Raw genomic sequence first — 19,246 nt, 5'->3', positions numbered from 1 at the left:
GGATTCTCTGCTTAATTTGGTTTTAATTAGAGTTAATTAACTTAATGTGTTAGGATTGATTTAATCTAGGATTTAGTTTGGGTTTTATTTGAGTTTTATTTTGGAAAGATTAATTTAAAAAAAAGAGAGAGTTTGAAAATAAATGAATTAATTTGGAAAAAGAAAAGAGATTTGAAGAGATAAAGTTTTGGGCTTGTTTTAATTAAAATCCCCAAGCCCAAATGAATTTCCTCTCCCAAAACCCCACCACACCCGGCCCCAAACCCACCTGACCCGGTATGTCCCCCCACTAAATTAAACGACTCCGTTTAGATTAGTCATTTGATCTAAGCCGTCTATGTTTTCTAATCCAACAGTTGTGAAGTGGGTTGGGGTTGGTATATATCTGTCCGAATTAAGCCCACCCCCCATCTCTCATCTCTCTCATTCTCATCTCAGAGATCAACCGTGGAATCCTAGAGCCGCCCTAAATCCCACCACCACCCACTGGTGGCGCCACCTCCAACCACCCCAAAGTAACACCATCGAGCCCCCTCACCTTACTCTTTCCAAATATCAACATAGCTCCCCTCGAATCCCCCTCAATCTCGTCGAATCTTTAATCTAAAGTCAGAGTTCGAAGCCCCAAAAAGCCAAAATTGTTCTGCCTTTGATTTCATGGCTTGCATGACCACAAGCGTCCGAGTTTTCAAGATTTTCGAAGTCTAGTTTGGCATAAGCAGTGTTGGTCGTTTGTTCTTTACAAAGAACAGGCGGTTAACACTGATTGTGTTAAATTGGAGGACCAATATTGGGTTCGAATGTGAATCGGTAAATGTTCTTCATTTTGCTTGCCCTTATATGCGGTTTCATCTTCCTACTCCTTTCTTCTTTGCCTTCCCGCTTCTGTGAATGTTTGAAAAGTAGATAGAAGTTCAGACCTAGTTTTGTTTTTGAATAATTTAGTGTTCGTACTTGCTCCATTAGATTTTCAGTCTTTCTTTTCAGGTTTTAATACTGTTCTTTGCTTGTTTTTGTTATTTATGACATTTTTGATAATTAGCTTCATTTAGGCTTTGTTGATTCGGTAATTTGGTTAACTCCGGCTCAGTATTTAGTTCTAAAAGAAATCAATTGCTTGGTTAGATTTTGATGTTTGAAGTCATTTAATTGTTTCTCTTTTCTGCTAAATGGGTTTTTGAGTTTTGTTCGGGCCTTAAGTTCAATTCTGGACTGTTCATTTGGGATTTAAACCGTTGGGTCAAATTGACTCATGACCCGTTTGGTTGTTTGAAAGTAAAAAGCAGGGGTTTAAAGGGGTATTCTGGGTAATTGGCTTAGGGAATCTTGATGTAACTACCTAAGGAAACTTCCTAGAAGCTGGGGTGGGGGCTTATGTGAAAGTCTGAATTTTACACTAAGGAGGTCTAAGCAAAAGTGAGAATTTCAAAAGGGGTAAGGTGCAAAAACTGAATACTTTTAGGCTGCCCTAATGACTTGCCTTTAAAGGTAACTTTACTTGGCATTGAAGGCAGATTATGAAGAGATAAAATTCTGAAAAACACAAACGGCTAGAAATTGGAGTGAAATTACTGCTCCATTGAAACTCATTCTGTGATTTCTCAAATCTTACAATCCTGAAAAGATTTTCTGATTGATTTAGCTTTTAAATGGATTGAGGTTGGGTGTTTAAGGTTTGGTTTTGAAGTTGTTGTGGTTACTGTTAGAGGGGGTTTGTTCTTTACTGCTTTCATACTCATTTTTTGTTTGAGCTGGTTATGTTGGTGTTGATTCTGTTGTACTGCTGCTGCTTGACTGCAGATTCTTCACCTCGTCTGTTTGCTTTGTTCATTTCTAGGTATTCCTCAACCATATGGATGCCACTTGATGTGTAGCTCGAAGTATGGATTTGAAAATAAGATAAAAATTTGATGCTGTGAATTTGAATCATCTTTGCTTCTTTCAATCTTGTGTTTAACATGTAATACTTGGTTTTAGAAAGATTCTGATGGATGTATTTATTTAGAGTGAGTTGTAATTGAAGTTTAAATCATGTTAACTAGTAAATGTTGTCCTCTTATGATTTGGTCAATATATTCTGTTATTAGTATTGAATCTTGGCTTTGTGTGATCATCTTTGCTTGAGTTTGGTTCTGCACTATTGCTGAGAATTCAAAATTTGTTAGTTGGACTATTAGCTGGATCATGCTCTGAGTCTATTAGCAAGAGAATATGTTATATTTGATCTCTGATTGCTTTGTTAGGTAATTGTTGATGTCAAGTCATTATTAATGGGTATTTAATATGAGGGAAATGGGGTATTGGGGAATATATGCCAACATATGTACACTGAATATGGAAACTGTGTTAGTATGCAGGGTGCTAATTTGATAGTGTATAAGGCATGGTAAATACATCCTAGACAATTCATTTGATTTAATATATGTAATTGTTTGTTTGATCAGCCATTGCTATTTCGTTTTGTAAAATGTTAAAAACCAGTAGTTTAATTGTGGTTTGACTTCATAGTGGCCACTTGGAACCCAATTTCCGTAATGGAATTAATCTGGGCTCACATGGATTCAATTTTGAGTCCCCAATGTTCAGTTGCGCCTTGCTTTCGAAGTGGGCTCTCTTTTGGGGTCTATTTCGAGCCGTTTAAAAATCAGTAGGTTAGCAACATTTGCAATAAGGTGTTGGGCTCCCCTTTGATCCCAGATTTGAGATAGGAACTGACTATCAGAATGCGTTTTTTTATCACAAAGTTGGCCAACGTTAGTTTTTTTTTTAAGTCTTTGTATGAGAATTTGATATGTCCCTTTAAATTGGAAATAATCACGAATTGGTTTAAATAGCTGGGAACCAGACTTGGGGCCTGTTTTGAGTTCTGAGACTGAAGACATTTGCAAGGAAAAGATTATTTACGTTTCATCATTTGGGCCGTTCGTCGTTGACTTTGGTTATCAAATTTTAGCTTAATAATCTCATAAGGTGAATAGAACCCCAACTCTTTTTAATGTTTGAATAGTCCACTCTCTTAAATTAGTAGAGGTGAGCCATATTGAACAACACAAATAGTTTATGGCCCTCCATAGTTAGCTTAAATTCCCTATTAAAATTGGAATCGAGGCGTGCCATGCCAAACAAAATCTCAAATGCGTGGCCCTCATTTAATTATTTCTTTTAAAATCCTTGGCATTCGAGGCGTGCCGTTTAGCATATTTTCCATGGACCTCGCAAAGTTAAAAACGCGTAATTGCTTTAGGCGCGTTATTTTAATAATATTACCTTCCTAAACTCGGGTGCGCATTACATGTGACCCAAATCCAAATCTTAACAACGTCAAATAGAATATGTCTCAGACTACGGATGCATTTCATGTGGTGCAGTCAAAAAATGTGTTTTGGCTGACGTTGAAATCTTTCTTAAAATGAATAAATGTGGTTATAAAGATTAAAATTGCACCATAGGTTAAAACATGTTTAAAATCAGATGATTAGGCCAATTATGACAGTTGAGCGACCGTGCTGGAACCACGGAACTCGGGAGTGCCTAACACCTTCTCCCGGGTTAACAGAATTCCTTACCCAAATTCTGGTTCGCGAACTGTAAAACAAAGTCAATATTTTCCTCGATTCGGGATTTGAACCGGTGACTTGGGACACCATAAATCATCCCAAGTGGCGACTCTGAATCCTTCAAATAAATAAATCTCGTTTCGATTGTCCTTTAATTGGAAAAACTCCCTTATACCCTCTTGGGGTGTAGGAAAAAGGAGGTGTGACAACTCTTATTTGACTTAACTGAAGATTTTTATCTCTCCTATTGTCATGCTATCTTTTCATAACTGCTTGCCTTTATTGGAAATCATTATTATCTCTCCTGTAATTGTTTAGTCTTTATTGAGGTTATGATTATCTTTACGCTGCTATCCTTAACTGAATTTGTTGTATATTCTTCGTAATTGACCAACCTTAAAAGAAGTTTAGATATCCTATATTTAGTTCACATGTCCTTATTCAGAATTATAAGACTCGTGTAAGCTTCCTTGTTGTTAAACTACATATTGTGGGATCGTTGTTATATATTATTTTATCCCTTGTTGAGTTGTTCTTATTATGCCTGGTATTATCTATTATAGTTATTCTTTGTGAGCTAGTTTATCGTCTCTTTGTGATCGAAAGTTCTTGAGTTGATTTTCTTGCCGTGTTCTTGTATTTATTGTCATTATTGTTATTTTACTTGTTGTGCTGGTGCACAAGGTTTTTGCCGTGCGGTTGTTGATATTATGATGCACGAGGTTTCTGTAGTGTGGTTGTTGTTATGGGGTTGCACGAGGTTTCTGCCATGTTGTTGTTACTATTGATATATGCACATGTGGCGTGACAAGGCAGGATATATATATATATATATATATATATATATCCCGCCTTGTCAGCCACATGTGGGGGGGAGGGGGTTGCGCATGTGGCAAGACAAGGTGGGAATATTATAATGTATGTGTGGCGAGACAAGGCAGGCACTCACTATATTATAATTGCACACGTGGCGAGACAAAGCGGGTTATGTCAGGGATTGATTTGTGATGTACTGGGGGCATTCTTGTTGTTGATATTTGTGTAGTGGTACACTTACCTGTGTGAGCTTTATCTTGTGAAAGTTGTGAGAAAATATTCTACTTGTTGTCCGTTCTTTTCCCTTATGCTTACTAGCTGGTATGAATTATATTAGGACACTTGCACAAGCATATATGCAGTTAAAAACTCTTATCGGATAAGAGGTCTTCTTGAAATTGTTGAGTATAGATGCACACCCTTATTTACTTGCCTTCCATGTGAGAATGACTCTATTTGGAACGTGAGTCATTAGTGCGGTTATGAGGTGTGATGCGGGCACAGGATGCCAAGTGTTAGGGTTCAGGTATTGAGACCCTTGAGTTATGATTTGTCCGAGGTTCGGTACCTCGTGGAGTTTGTTGACTAAAATCTGATGTGAAAGCGGTCGTAGTTGCTGAGTTATTACTTGCACTTGTTGTACTTCTGATTTCGGATTTAGGTTCTGTGTCATTATTATGGTGTTTCGCTGTTACTTGTTGTTTCCTTTCTTATTGTAAATTACTGTATTGTTGGTCATATCATGTAGTCTTTATGTAGATATCATACTCTGTTGTTCATATACTTATACTTGTTCAGGTTATTAGACCAATAGGCGTCTTGACTATTCCTCGTTACTACTCCACTGAGGTTAGTCTTGAAACTTACTAGGCACCGTTGTAGTTTGCTCATATTATGCTTCTGCACATTGTTTTGTGCAGATCTAGGTGTAGGCATATAAAATTCATTAGATTCAAATTCAATAAATAATTTGGATTATATTTTAAATATATTAGTCCAAATAAACTATTTGGGCTAATATAATTGGATTAATCATATAATTCCAATAATATTGGGCTAGCTCATTTAATTGGGCCACAAATGATGAGCCCGCCTCATTGGTCCCAAGATATCATCTTTCTAGAGGCAAGTTTGGTGCCACATGTCAAATGACGTGGCAAGACAAGTCAAACGGAAAACCCAATAGGATCATACCACGTGTCAAAATGACAAAGTAGGCCAAGTCACATTAAAAGGCCAATGAAACTCTGCCACATGTGCAAGTGACATGTTCTGGCCAATCAAATGTGGTCTTGTCACATTTTAATTTGATTGGTTGGAAAGAGTTTGTTCTTATAACAACTCTTCTCTCCCATAACTATAAATATATATCTTGATAACTTAGAAAAGACACCAGAAGTTATAACAAGAAGACACAAGGGAGCTCATGGATCAAAGGCCACAATTCTCTGCAAACTGCAAGTGTTCAAGCATTCAAGCACTTCAACACAAATTTCAAGTATTCAAGATCAAGAACGAAGTCAAATTAAATACAAGGCGTTCAAGATCAGGGCTACTTGTTCGTGATAAATTCATGGAAATAATCAAAGAGTTCACGATGGATAAATCAAATTCAAGATCAAGCTCAAAGGCCCTTGAATTTATACTAGAAAAGTAGAATAAGAGGAATCATAGAGATTGTACACTGTACTCATATTATTTGAAATAAAATACTACGATTGTTGCAATGTTTTTCGGTCCTGATTTTATTTTCTCAACCCAAATTTATTGTCTACAAATTTTGGCATGCCCAGTGGGACAATCTCTACCTTTCATCTCAACTTTTATATCAGCAAAGTTCAAGAATATTGAAATGGCTTACAAGAAAATCAACTCAAGTTCAACTTCCACCGAGGCTGCTAATTCCAAGTTCTATGCTGATGTGGAAAACATACTCGAAGTTACCTTTGGAAGCTTTAACCAGTTACAAGGAGCAAAGCAAGTTCGTTTGGACAACAAGCACCCTAAGTGTCGTTCGCATCTACCCCTATTTTCAGATTTTCATAATCAAATGGAGCAAGATCTTCCACAAATGCACCCGAAGGAGGAAAAGATGTAGCTGAAAAGATCAAGAAACTCTTGCTCTGCTTGACCTCTCCGGATCCAAGCACTCTGTTATGAAGGAAGATGGTGATACTTCAAGTGATGGATCCTCTCCACTTACACCACATAGCATGAGCCAATCAAGGATCAATCTGTGACGACCCGGCCGGTTGTCTTAAGAATTTACGCCCCAATCCCCCATTAACTACTTTCCCCAAGTTTATTTCTGCTATTTTGATTTGTCGGGATGTTCGATTTTGAGTTTCGGAGAGTTTTGGGACACTTAGTCCCTAAATGAGAGCTTAAGTGTTGGAAAGTTGACCGTAGTTGGACAGTGTGAAAACGGCCTCGGAATGGAAATCCGATGGTTTTGTTAGCTCCGTTGGGCGATTTCGGGCTTAGGGAATGTTCAAATTGTATTTTGAAGGTCCGTAGCTAATTTAGGCTTGTAATGCCGAAAGTTGAATTTTTGAAGTTTCTGGTTCGATAGTGAGATTTTGATCCGAGGGTCGGAATGGAATTTTGGAGGTTGGAGTAGCTCCGTAGTGTTTAATGTGACGTGTGTGCAAAAATTTCAGGTTATTCGGACGAGGTTTGATAAATTTTTTGATCGAAAGCGTATTTTTAGAGTTTTTGGAATTCTTAGGCTTGAATCCGATGAAATATAGGTGTTTTGATGATGTTTTGAGCGTTCAAAAGGTTGGAACAAGTTTGAATGATGTTTTAGGATTAGTTGGTAGGGTTGGTTGAGGTCCCAAGGGCCTCAGGTGTGTTTCGGATGCTCAACGGACCATTTTTGGACTTAGAAAGATTGTGGATTTTCTGTTGTTGTGTTGCAGAGAAAACATTCATCGCATTAGCGAGAGGGTCTCGCATTCGTGTAGAGCATCTGGGTGAAGCAACTGAATCATGCTTCACGTTCACGATGAGGTCCCGCGTTCGCGAAGGTATGGACCCGTTGGTCTTCGCGTTCGCAACATGGTCCTTGCATTCGCGTAGGGTCTGCCAGTGTGAGCTACGCGTTTGCGAAAGAGGAAGTTGTCCAATAGATTTTTTTGTGCATCGCATTCGCGAAGAAAAACGCGTCTGGGTAGATTTTAAAATTTCAAAGTCGAGGGTTAGCCATTTTTGTCAAAACTAAAGCTTGTGAGCTCGGATTTGAGCGAGGTTTTGAGGGATTTTTAGAGATATCGATTGCGTAACTATTCTTAACTCCTTTTTTCTTGTAACCCATTAATAAAAACATGAATTCATCATTTAATTTAGGATTGGAGATGAAAATTGGGGAAAAGTTGGAAGAAAGTTCTTAGACATAGAATTCGACTTTTGTTTGGGAATTTGACCTTAGATTGGATAATTTTGGTATGCATGACCTCAGGAGAGTGTGAGGATTCTGAAAATATAAATTTACCCGATTCTGAGACGTGGGCTCGAGGGGCGTTTTGGTCATTTTTTTCCTAATTTTGCGTATTAGCTTAGAATTTCTTTATAGAATTAGTTACTTGAAGTGTTATTTACATTATGCAATTGAATTGAATAGATTTGGGCCATTTGGAGTTGAGTAATCGTGGAAAGAGCGTGGTTTCGGGTTGATTTTGAGTCGGTTCGAGATAAGTGACTTGTCTAACCTTGTGTGGGGGACCTTCCCCTTAGGATTTAATATATTTGATATTTGAAATGCCTTATATGTGAGGTGACGAGTTCATACTTGAGCTAATTGTTGAAAATCCAGTTTTCTTTAAGTAATTTCAATTGTGTTCCTTTTCCTGTTTCATTTTACTTGCAATTTAAACCTGTTGTTAGCTTAGAAAAAGCATGTCTAATTGACTTAACTGTTTATTTGCTTAAACTGCCTTAATTGAATTATGTGAAGCATGTTAGATTAGAATTACTTGTTTACTTGATACGAAATTGAGCTTAATTGAGTTTCTAGTGTTGTTGCTGTGTGTTTTACTTTGGAAATACGGAACGGCATCCCGAGAGATCCCCTGTATGTATTTATGATTTGAACTGAGATGTGGGATACCGAGAGATCCTCGGCACGTATATTGAGGATACCAAGAGATCCTCGGTATACCAAGAGATCCCTAAAACATATTGAGGATACTGAGAGATCCTCGGGATACCAAGAGATCCCTAGCATATATTGAGGATACCGAGAGATCCTCGGGATACCAAGAGATCCCTGACATATATTTAGGGTACTAAGAGATCCTCGGGATACTGAGAGATCCCCGGTTATTTCCTTGTGATTGTTTTTGCCACTGTTTCATTTATTGAATTCCTTGTTTTCCTGTATTAAATTCTTATCGTTAGTTTTCAACTGTACTACTTATTTTATACTATCATGTCTTATATTCTTTATTTTATCTCAGTAGGGCCCTGACCTTACTCGTAATTACCCGACCGAGGTTAGGCTTGGCACTTACTAAGTACCGTTGTGGTGTACTCTTGCCCCTTCTGCGCATGTTTTTCACGTACAGATCCAGGTACTGCGACTCAGTCCTATAACCCTTGAGGTGAGTCGACTGCTCCAGCGACTTCGAGGTATATCTACCGCATCCGCAGACCGAGGAGTCCCTTTCTACTCTAGCTTTTAAACATGTGCCCTTCTGTATTTCTTTTCCTTATTAGATATTCTGGAGTTAGAGTACTGTGTAGTGATCCTTAGATTGTGATTCATGGGTTTCCGGGTCTTGGAGAAATGTATTGGTTTCTGAGAGTTAAATAGTGTGTATGCCGAGTGACACTTTTAAACACTATTTTATCACTCTTCATTCTGTTTTAATTTATTTTTATTCTGCAATTTGGTTATCTTCCGCAATTTAGGCTTACTTAGTCGTAGAGGACTAGGGGTCGTCACAATGGTTCACGGAGAGTGAACCGGGGTAGTGACAAGTTGGTATCAGAGCTCTAGGTTCATAGGAGTCATGGATCACAAGCCAATTTATTAGAGTCTCGCTGATCCGTATGGAGACGTCTGTACTTATCTACAAGAGGCTATGTAACTATTAGGAAAATTCCACTTTATTTGATTTCCTTGTCATGCAATATTTTGACATCACAATTCTAAACTTATGTCTTCTATTCTCTCACAAATGGTGAGGACACGTGCTGCCCGAGATGATCAGGCACCTGCGCTCCCTACTGCAGCCGTCAGAGGCCGGGGCTGGGGTAGAGGTTGAGGATGCGCACGTGGTGCAGCTAGAGCACCTGCGCGAGCTGCCAACAACATACCACCACCAATTCCAGTCGGATTCCAGGCACCTGAAATGCCTACTGCTACTACTACTACTCCAGCTCTTCAGGAGACTCTGGCACAGTTCATGAGCATGTACACCACTCTAGCTCAGGCAGGGTTGCTTCCCCTTGCTGCAGCTACATCTCAGGCCGGGGGAGGAGCACAGACTCCTGCCGTCTGCACTCCTGAGAAGCGAGTGCATGTCAAGTAGGTCCCTGAGATTATTCATGTATCGCCTGCAGTGCCAGTTCAGCTTGAGGGCAGGGCAGCGTCTTCCAAGGAGGAGCAGCTGAGGCTTGAGAGGTTCAAGAGGTACAAGCCTCCTGTATTCAGCGGTCTAGCATCGGGGGATGCTCTGGGATTTCTAGATGAGAGTTACCGCATTCTCTGTACCATGGGTATATCAGGATCGAGCGGGGTTTCCTTCACTACCTTCCAGCTTCGAGGAGCTGCCTATGAGTGGTGGCGCACCTATGAGTTAGACAGTCCGGATGAGGCTGCTTCACTGACTTGGACTCAGTTTTCAGATCTGTTCCTGAGAGAGTATGTTCCTCAGAGCCTCAGGGATGCATGGCGCACAGAGTTTGAGCATTTGCGCCAGGGTGCTATGACTGTCTCAGAGTATGCTGTCCGTTACACTAGTTTGGCTAGGCATGCACCAGCCTTGGTTTCTACTATTCGCAAGAGGGTTCGCCGATTTATTGAGGGCCTTATTCCCAGCACCAGGTATAGCATGGCACGTGAGTTAGAGATGGATATTTCTTATCAGCAGGTGGTGAGCATTGCTAGAAGGATTGAGGGTATGCATGCTAGGGAGAGAGAGGAGAGGGAGGCCAAGAGGTCTCGAGAGTCGGGCCATTTCTCAGGTGCTCATTCCCCAGCAGTAGGTTGTCATGGTGTTATATGAGTCGCCCTATTCATTCTGCTTTTCCAGCAGCCAGTAGTATTCCAGCTCCTCCTAGACCTTAGGAGCCTTATTATGCACCTCCGGTATCTAGCGTGCCTCCTGTGTAGGGTACTTTTAGAGGTCAATCTAGCAGACCTGGCCCGAGCCAATCACAGTGACCACGTCCTCTCAGAGCTTGTTTTAAGTATGGTAACACACGTCATGTGGTGAGGGATTGCCATAGACTTGGGAGGAGTGCACCTCCACAGACTTCTCAGCCACAGCGTGCCCCGCAGAGTTCTCAGGCTATGGATACAGGTCCAGTTGCTACCCCACCTGCTTAGCCAGTCAGAGGTGAAGGTTGGGGAGGTAGAGGTTGCCCTAGAGGGGGACGCAAGGCCCGATATTATGCCTTTTCTGCCCGTACCGAGGTTGTTGCCTCCAATTCTATCATCACAGGTATTATACTGGTTTGTCACAAAGATGTATCGGTTCTATTCGATCCAGGCTGCACTTATTCTTATGTGTCTTCTTATTTTGCTCCGCATTTGGGTGTATCTCGGGATTCTTTGAGTTCCCCTATTTATGTTTCTACTCCTGTGGGAGATTCTCTTATTGTGAACCACGTTTATCGGTCGTGTTTGGTTGCTCTTAGTGGTTTTGAGACCAGAGCCAATATATTGTTGCTCAGCATGGTAGATTTTGACATTATCTTGGGCATGGACTGGTTGTCGTCCCATTATGCTATTCTGGATTGTCACACCAAAACCGTGATGCTGGCTATGCCAGGTATACCACATGTTGAGTGCAGGGGTACTTTAGATCACACTCCCAGTAGAGTTATTTCTTTTCTTAAAGCTCAGCGTATGGTTGAGAAGGGGTGTGACACGTATTTAGCTTATGTGATAGATGTCAGTATTGATACCCCTTCAGTTGATTTAGTCCTAGTAGTACGGGATTTTCCCAATGTGTTTCCAACTAATCTTCCAGGCATACTGCCTGATAGAGATATTGATTTTGTCATTGATCTGTTGCCGGGAACTCAACCCATTTCTATTTCTCCGTATCGTATGGCTCCTCCTGAGCTGAAAGAGTTGAAGGATCAGTTACAGGAATTGCATGACAAGGGTTTTATTCGACCTAGTGTATCACCTTGGGGTGCTCCTGTCTTGTTTATGAAGAAAAAGGATGGTTCTATGCGTATGTCTATTGATTATCGCTAGTTGAACAAGGTTACAGTGAAGAACCGTTATCCTTTGCCTCTTATTGATGATCTGTTTGACCAGCTTTAGGGCGCACGGGTGTTTTCTAAGATTGATTTGTGCTCAGGTTACCATTAGTTGAAAATTCGGGAGCCAGATATCCCAAAGACTGCTTTCAGGACTCGGTATGGTCATTACGAGTTCCTTGTTATGTCATTTGGGCTGACCAATGCCCCAGCAGCCTTTATGCATTTGATGCACATTGTGTTCCGGTCGTATCTGTTCGTCATTGTCTTTATTGATTATATTTTGGTGTATTCCCGGGGTCAAGAACATCATGAGCAGCACCTGAGGATTGTGCTTCAGACTCTAAGAGAGAAGAAGTTATATTCTAAGTTCTCGAAATGTGAGTTTTGGTTGGATTCAGTGACATTCTTAGGCCACGTGGTATCGAGTGAGGGTATTCATGTGGATCCGAAGAAGATAGAAGTCGTGCAGAGTTGGCCCAGACCATCCTCAGCTACCGAGATCCGCAGTTTCCTTGGTTTGGTGGGCTATTACCATCGTTTGGTGGAGGGGTTTTCATCGATTGCAACCACTATGACCAGGTTGAACCAGAAGGGTGCTCTGTTCCAATGTGCAGAGGAGTGTGAGGTGAGCTTTCTGAAGCTCAAGACAGGTTTGACTATAGCCCCAGTTTTGATATTGCCCACAGGTTTGGGGTCTTATACGGTATATTGTGATGCCTCGAGGATTGGCCTCGGAGCGGTGTTGATGCAAGACGGTAGGGTGATTGCCTACGTGTCCCGATAATTGAAGGTACATGAGAAGAACTATCCGGTCTACGACCTTGAGTTAGCTACCATTGTTCACGCCCTAAAGATTTGGCGCCATTATTTATATGGTGTGCCTTGTGAGATTTATACTGATCATCAGAGCTTGCAGCACTTATTCAAGCAAAAGGATCTAAATTTGGGCCAAAGGCTGTGGTTAGAGTTGCTGAAGGACTATGACATCACTGTTTTGTATCACCCGGGCAAGGCCAATGTGGTGGCCGATGCTTTGAGTCACCGGGAAGAGAGTTTGGGGTGTTTGGCTTATTTACCAGCATCAGAGAGGCCTATGCCGATGGATGTTCAGGCCTTAGCTAGCCAGTTAGTGAGATTGGATCTTTTGGAGCCCGGTCGGGTTCTAGCTTGCGTAGTTTCTCAGTCTTCCTTATTTGATCGTATTAGGGAGCGGCAGTATGATGACCCTCATTTGCTTATCCTCAAGGACAAGGTTCAGCATGGTGATGCCAGAGATGTGACTATTGGTGATGATGGGGTATTGAGGATGCAGGATCGGATTTGTGTACCCAATGTTGATGGGCTTCGAGAGTTGATTCTAGAGGAGGCCCATAGCTCGCGATATTCTATTTATCCGTGTGTCGCAAAGATGTATCAGGATTTGAGATAGCACTACTAGTGGAGACAGATGAAGAAAGATATAGTTGGATTTGTAGCTCGGTGCCTTAACTGTCAGCAAGTGAAGTGTGAGCACCAAAGACCGGGTCGGTTACTTCAGCAGATAGAGATTCCGGAGTGGAAGTGGGAGCAGGTCACCATGGACTTTGTAGTTGGGCTCCCACGGACTTTGAGAAAGTTCGATGCTATTTGGGTAATTGTGGATCAGCTAACCAAGTCTGCTCACTTTATTCCTTTGTGTACTACTTATTCCTTGGAGCGGTTGGCGGAGATTTATATCCGGGAGATTGTTCGTCTGCATGTTATTCCAGTGTCCATCATTTTAGATAGAGGTACTCAGTTCACATCACAATTCTAGAGGGTCGTTCAGCATGAGTTGGGTACTTAGGTAGAATTGAGTACAGCATTTCACCCTCAGACGGACGGACAGTCCGAGCACACTATTCAGATTCTTGAGGATCTGCTTCGTGCATATGTGATTGAGTTTGGAGGGTCTTGGGATCAGTTCTTGCCATTGGCAGAGCTTGCTTACAACAATAGCTATTAGTCCAGCATTCAGATGGCACCGTATGAGGCTTTATATGGTAGGCGATGTAGATCCCCGGTGGGTTGGTTTGAGCCGGGTAAGGCTAGACTATTGGGAATAGATTTTGTTCAGGATGCTTTAGAGAAGGTTAAGGTGATTCGGGATAGACTCCGTACAGCCCAGTCCAGACAGAAGAGTTACGCGGACCGGAAGGTTCGTGATGTTTCCTATATGGTTGGAGAGCGAATTTTGCTTCGGGTTTCACCTATGAAGGGCGTTATGAGATTTGGAAAGAAAGGGAAGTTAAGTACGAGGTTTATTGGTCCTTTTGAGATATTGAGGCATGTTGGGGAGGTTGCTTATGAGCTTGCTTTTACCTCCCATTGGCAGGAGTTCATATGGTATTTCATGTTTCGATGCTCTGGATGTATCACGATGATCCGTCGCAGGTGTTGGATTTCAGTTCAGTCCAGTTGGACAAGGATTTATCATATGTTGAGGAGCCAGTGGCAATAATGGACAGGAAGGTTAGAAAGTTGAGGTCAAAGAACATTGCATCCGTGAAGGTTCAGTGGCGGGATCAGCCGGTCGAGGAGGCGACCTGGGAGACCGAGTAGGATATGCGCAGCCGCTACCCTCATCTTTTCACTACTTCAGGAATGTCTTCATGCTCGTTAGAGGACGAACGAATGTTTAAGTGTAGAAACATGTGACGACCCAGCCAATCGTCTTAATAATTTACGCCCCAATCCCCTATTAACTGCTTTCCCCAAGTTTATTTATTCTATTTTGATTTGCTAGGATGTTCGGTTTTGAGTTTCGGAGAGTTTTGGGACACTTAGTCCCTTAATGAGAGCTTAAGTGTTGAAAAGTTGACCGTAGTCGGAACAGTGTGAAGAGAGCATCGGAATGGAAATCTGATAGATTCGTTAGCTCCGTTGGGTGATTTCGGGCTTAGGGGCGTGTTCGGATTGTGTTTTGGAGGTCCGTATCTAATTTAGGCTTGTAATGCCGAAAGTTGAATTTTTAAAGTTTCCGGTTCGATAGTGAGATTTTGATCCGAGGGTCGTAATGGAATTCCGGAAGTTGGAGTAGCTCCGTAGGGTTTGATGTGATGTGTGTGCAAAATTTCAGGTCATTCGGACGAGGTTTGATAGACCTTTTGATTGAAAGCGTATTTTTAAAGTTTTTGGAATTCTTAGGCTTGAATCCGATGAAAAATAGGCGTTTTGATGTTTTTTGAGCATTATGAAGGTTGGAATAAGTTTGAATGATGTTTTAGGATTGGTTGGCAGGGTTGGTTGAGGTCCCGGGGGCCTTGGGTGTGTTTCGGATGCTCAACGAACCATTTTTGAACTTGGAAAGATTGCAGATTTTCTGCTATTGTGCTGCAGAGGAAACATTCATCGCGTTCGCGAGAGGGTCTCGCATTCACGTAGAGCATCTGGGTGAAGCAGCTGAATCATGCTTCGCGTTCGCGATGAGGTCCCGCGTTCGCGAAGATATGGACCCGTTGGTCTTCGCGTTCGCGACATGGTCCTTGCGTTCGTGTAGGGTCTGCCGATGTGAGCTACGCATTCGCGAAAGAGGAAGTTATCCAGTAGATTTTTTTATGCATCACATTCGCGATAGTAGTCTCTCATTCGCGAAGAAAAACGCGTCTGGGTAGATTTTAAAATTTCAAAGTCAAGGGTTAGCCATTTTTGTGAAAACTAAAGCTTGGGAGCTCGAATTTGAGCGAGGTTTTGAGAGATTTTCAGAAATATCAATTGCATAACTATTCTTAACTCCTTTTTGCTTGTAACCCATTAATCCAAACATGAATTCATCATTTAATTTCGGATTGGAGATGAAAATTGGGGAAAAGTTGGAAGAAAATTCTTAGACCTAGAATTCGACTTTTGATTGGGAATTTGACCTTAGATTTGGATAATTTTGGTGTGCATGAATTCGGGAGAGTGTGAGGATTCAGAAAATATAAATTTTACCCGATTCCGAGACGTGGGCCCGAGGGGCGTTTTGGTCATTTTTCCTAATTTTCGTATTAGCTTAGAATTTCTTTTTAGAATCAGTTACTTGAAGTGTTATTTACATTATGCAATTGAATTGAATAGATTTGGGCCATTTGGAGTCGAGTACTCATGGCAAGAGCATGGTTTCGGGTTGATTTTGAGCCAGTTCGAGGTAAGTGGCTTGCCTAACCTTGTGGGGAGGGGGACCTTCCCCTTAGGATTCGGTATATTTGATATTTGAAATGCCTTGTATGTGAGGTGACGAGTGAATACTTGAGCTAATTGTTGAAAATCCGGTTTTATTTAAGTAATTTCAATTGTGTTCTTTTTCCTATTTCATTTGATTTACAATTTAAACCTGTTGTTAGCTTAGAAAAAGCATGTCTAATTGACTTAACTATTTGTTTGCTTAAACTGCCTTAATTGAATTATGTGAAGCATGTTATATTAGAATTACATGTTTACTTGATACGAAATTGAGCTTATTTGAATATTCTTGTGTTGCTGCTGTGTGTTTTACTTTGGTACTACGGAACGACATCCCGGGAGATCCCCTGAACGTATTTATGATTTGAATTGAGGTGCGGGATACCGAGAGATCTCCGACACGTATATTGAGTATACCAAGAGATCCCTAGCACATATTGAGGATACCAAGAGATCCTAGGGATACCAAGAGATTCCTAGCATATATTAAGGATACCGAGAGATCCTCGGGATACCAAGAGATGCCTGACATATATTGAGGGTACTAAGAGATCCTCGGAATACTGAGAGATCCCCGGTTATTTCCTTGTGATTGTTTTTTCCTCTATTTCAGTTATTGAATTCCTTGTTTTCCTGTATTAAATTCTTATCGTTAGTTTTCAACTGTACAACTTATTTTATACTGCATGTCTTATATTCTTTATTTTATCTCAGTAGGGCCTGACCTTCCTCATCACTACCCAACCAAGGTTAGGCTTGGCACTTAGTGAGTACCGTTGTGGTATACTCATGCCCCTTCTACGCATGTTTTTCAAGTGCTGATCCAGGTACTGAAACTTAATCCTATCACCCTTGAGGCGAGGCGGCTGCTCCAGCGACTTTGAGGTATATCTGCCGCATCCGCAGACCGAGGAGACCCTTTCTATTCTAGCTTTTAAACATTTGCCCTTCTATATTTCTTTTCCTTGTTAGATATTCTGGAGTTAGAGTACTGTGTAGTGATCCTTAGCTTGTGATTCATAGGTTTCCGGGTCTTGGAGATATGTATTGGTTTCTGAGAGTTAAATATTGTGTATGCCGAGCAGCACTTTTAAACACAATTTTATCACTCTTCATTCTCTTTTAATATGTTTTTATTCCGCACTTTGGTTATCTTCCATAATTTAGGCTTACCTAGTCATAGAGGACTAGATTCCATCACGATGGTTCACGGAGGGAGAACCGGAGTCGTGACACAATCTGTGTGACAATCCAAGCTACACTCCATAGTCCACAACAATCATGCAAGTCATGGTGACAAACACTTCATCTATAGAGAAGCAGTTGGAAAACTTGACGGAAGCAATCGCTGGTTTGACCAAATGCATGCAAAATCAAGATGCTAGAATTGACAAGCTAACAGATAGGGTAGGAATCTTGATGGAAGAAGAATCCACCCATACACCTGGCAAACTCCCAGAAGTTCAAGAGATTGATCCTCCCCCACGACAAGTTGCATCCACTAAGGAAATTCCAGTCTCTTCGGAAGGGATGATTCCAATCAATCAACTAAAGGAGTTCATTGAAGGGACTATAAAAAAATATGAAGTCGCTTCCAAGTCCTCCTTTACCTACGTAAAGTCGTACACTTCAAGGATCGATATGTTGAAGATGTTTGCTGGCTATCAACCTCCAAAATTTCAACAGTTTGATGGCAAAGGCAATCCAAAGCAACATGTGGCACACTTCGTTGAGACATGAAACAATGCTGGGACTTGTGGAGATTACCTCGTCAAGCAGTTTGTTCGCTCATTAAAAGGAAATGCTTTTGATTGGTACATGTACCTCGAGGCTGGATCTGTTAATGGCTGGGATCAACTAGAGCAAGAATTCCTCAATCGATTTTATAGCTCGAGACGTACTATGAGTATGATAGAACTTACAAATACTCTTCAATGAAAGGTTGAATCAGTTATCGACTTTATCAATTGTTGAAGGAATGCAAGCCTCAACTGCAAAGACAGGCTTAGTGAAGCTTCGGGCATAGAGATGTGCATCCAAGGCATGCATTGGGGACTATGCTACATCTTGCAAGGTATCAAGCCTGGAACATTTGAAGAACTTGCGACTTGTTCCCATGACATAGATTTGAGCATGTCCTCCACTGGAAATGAAAGGTTGCCTATCTATGAGCCTCGCAAAGGGAACGACAAGCAATAAGTCATGAAATGGAGCAAGTTTGTACCTAAATCTAAAAACAAAGACGCTATGAATGTCAACACATCACCTGTGAAGTTCACAGCGAATGTGAGCAAAAAGCATATTATGAAATCCCTAGTCCCTAAGACTAGGTGCCATCACGATACCCAACGGAGGGAAAATTGGGTCATGACAAGGGGATTAAGTTTTCTAGTCCTTCCGCTTTCTTTTCAATCAACAATACTTCCGTATATATCAAACTTCAAATTGTCCGCGTGCCGGCTATATTAAGGCCTATTAAAAGTGGGGCTGACTCATCCCCGTCCATCAAATTTCATGATCGGGGAGGCTTGATTTCGGCAGCGACGAACTCGATTCAATCGAACCCCATTTCTGCAACAGAAATCCAAAATTAAAAGTGAAGAAGCAGAAATGTTTTTATATTTTTTTAATTATCAAACAAAACAAAACTGATTTTTTTCTATATATGAATCAACTCTAGCCGAAATCAAAAGAAAATTGAAAGAAAACCTCAAAACCTATCTTTTTCCTCTCAAACTTTTCTGTCCAACCTCTGAATTCTTTTGAAAAAAATCCTATATATACTCACCTCTCAAACCTTCTCTTCTCCTCCTTAACAAAATGAATTAAAATCACTTTGGAGACAAACACGTGATGAATGTAAGGTTCGGATTAAATGAAATCGATCTGACACCCTTCATTCATCCATCACACGCCTTCTAGAGATTTCAATCACGTGATTTTGTTTACAAACGGGCGAGTGAGGTGAGATGAGGTAAGGATGAGAATATTCTCTGTCAAAGGCCGTTATGATACATGGTAGAAAGAGACGAGGAGGACTATGTGGGGGAGTGGATTGGATTTTCTCGACAGTTTTGGGTGGTGGCAGATGCGGAGAAGGGGTGGGTGCGGCTAGGTCCTTAGGGATTAGGGATTAGGGATTGTGTGTAAAATATTATAAAGGGGTTTTTATATGGCTTGGAGAATTAGTTATGGTCATTGGATTAAGTTGGGATGGAAGGCTATGATTTGGGGCTGAAGATAAAGGGTTG

Source organism: Nicotiana sylvestris, chromosome 2 (genome assembly GCF_000393655.2).
Source record: "Nicotiana sylvestris chromosome 2, ASM39365v2, whole genome shotgun sequence".
NCBI lineage: Eukaryota > Viridiplantae > Streptophyta > Magnoliopsida > Solanales > Solanaceae > Nicotiana > Nicotiana sylvestris.
This window is presented reverse-complemented; position numbering follows the sequence as displayed.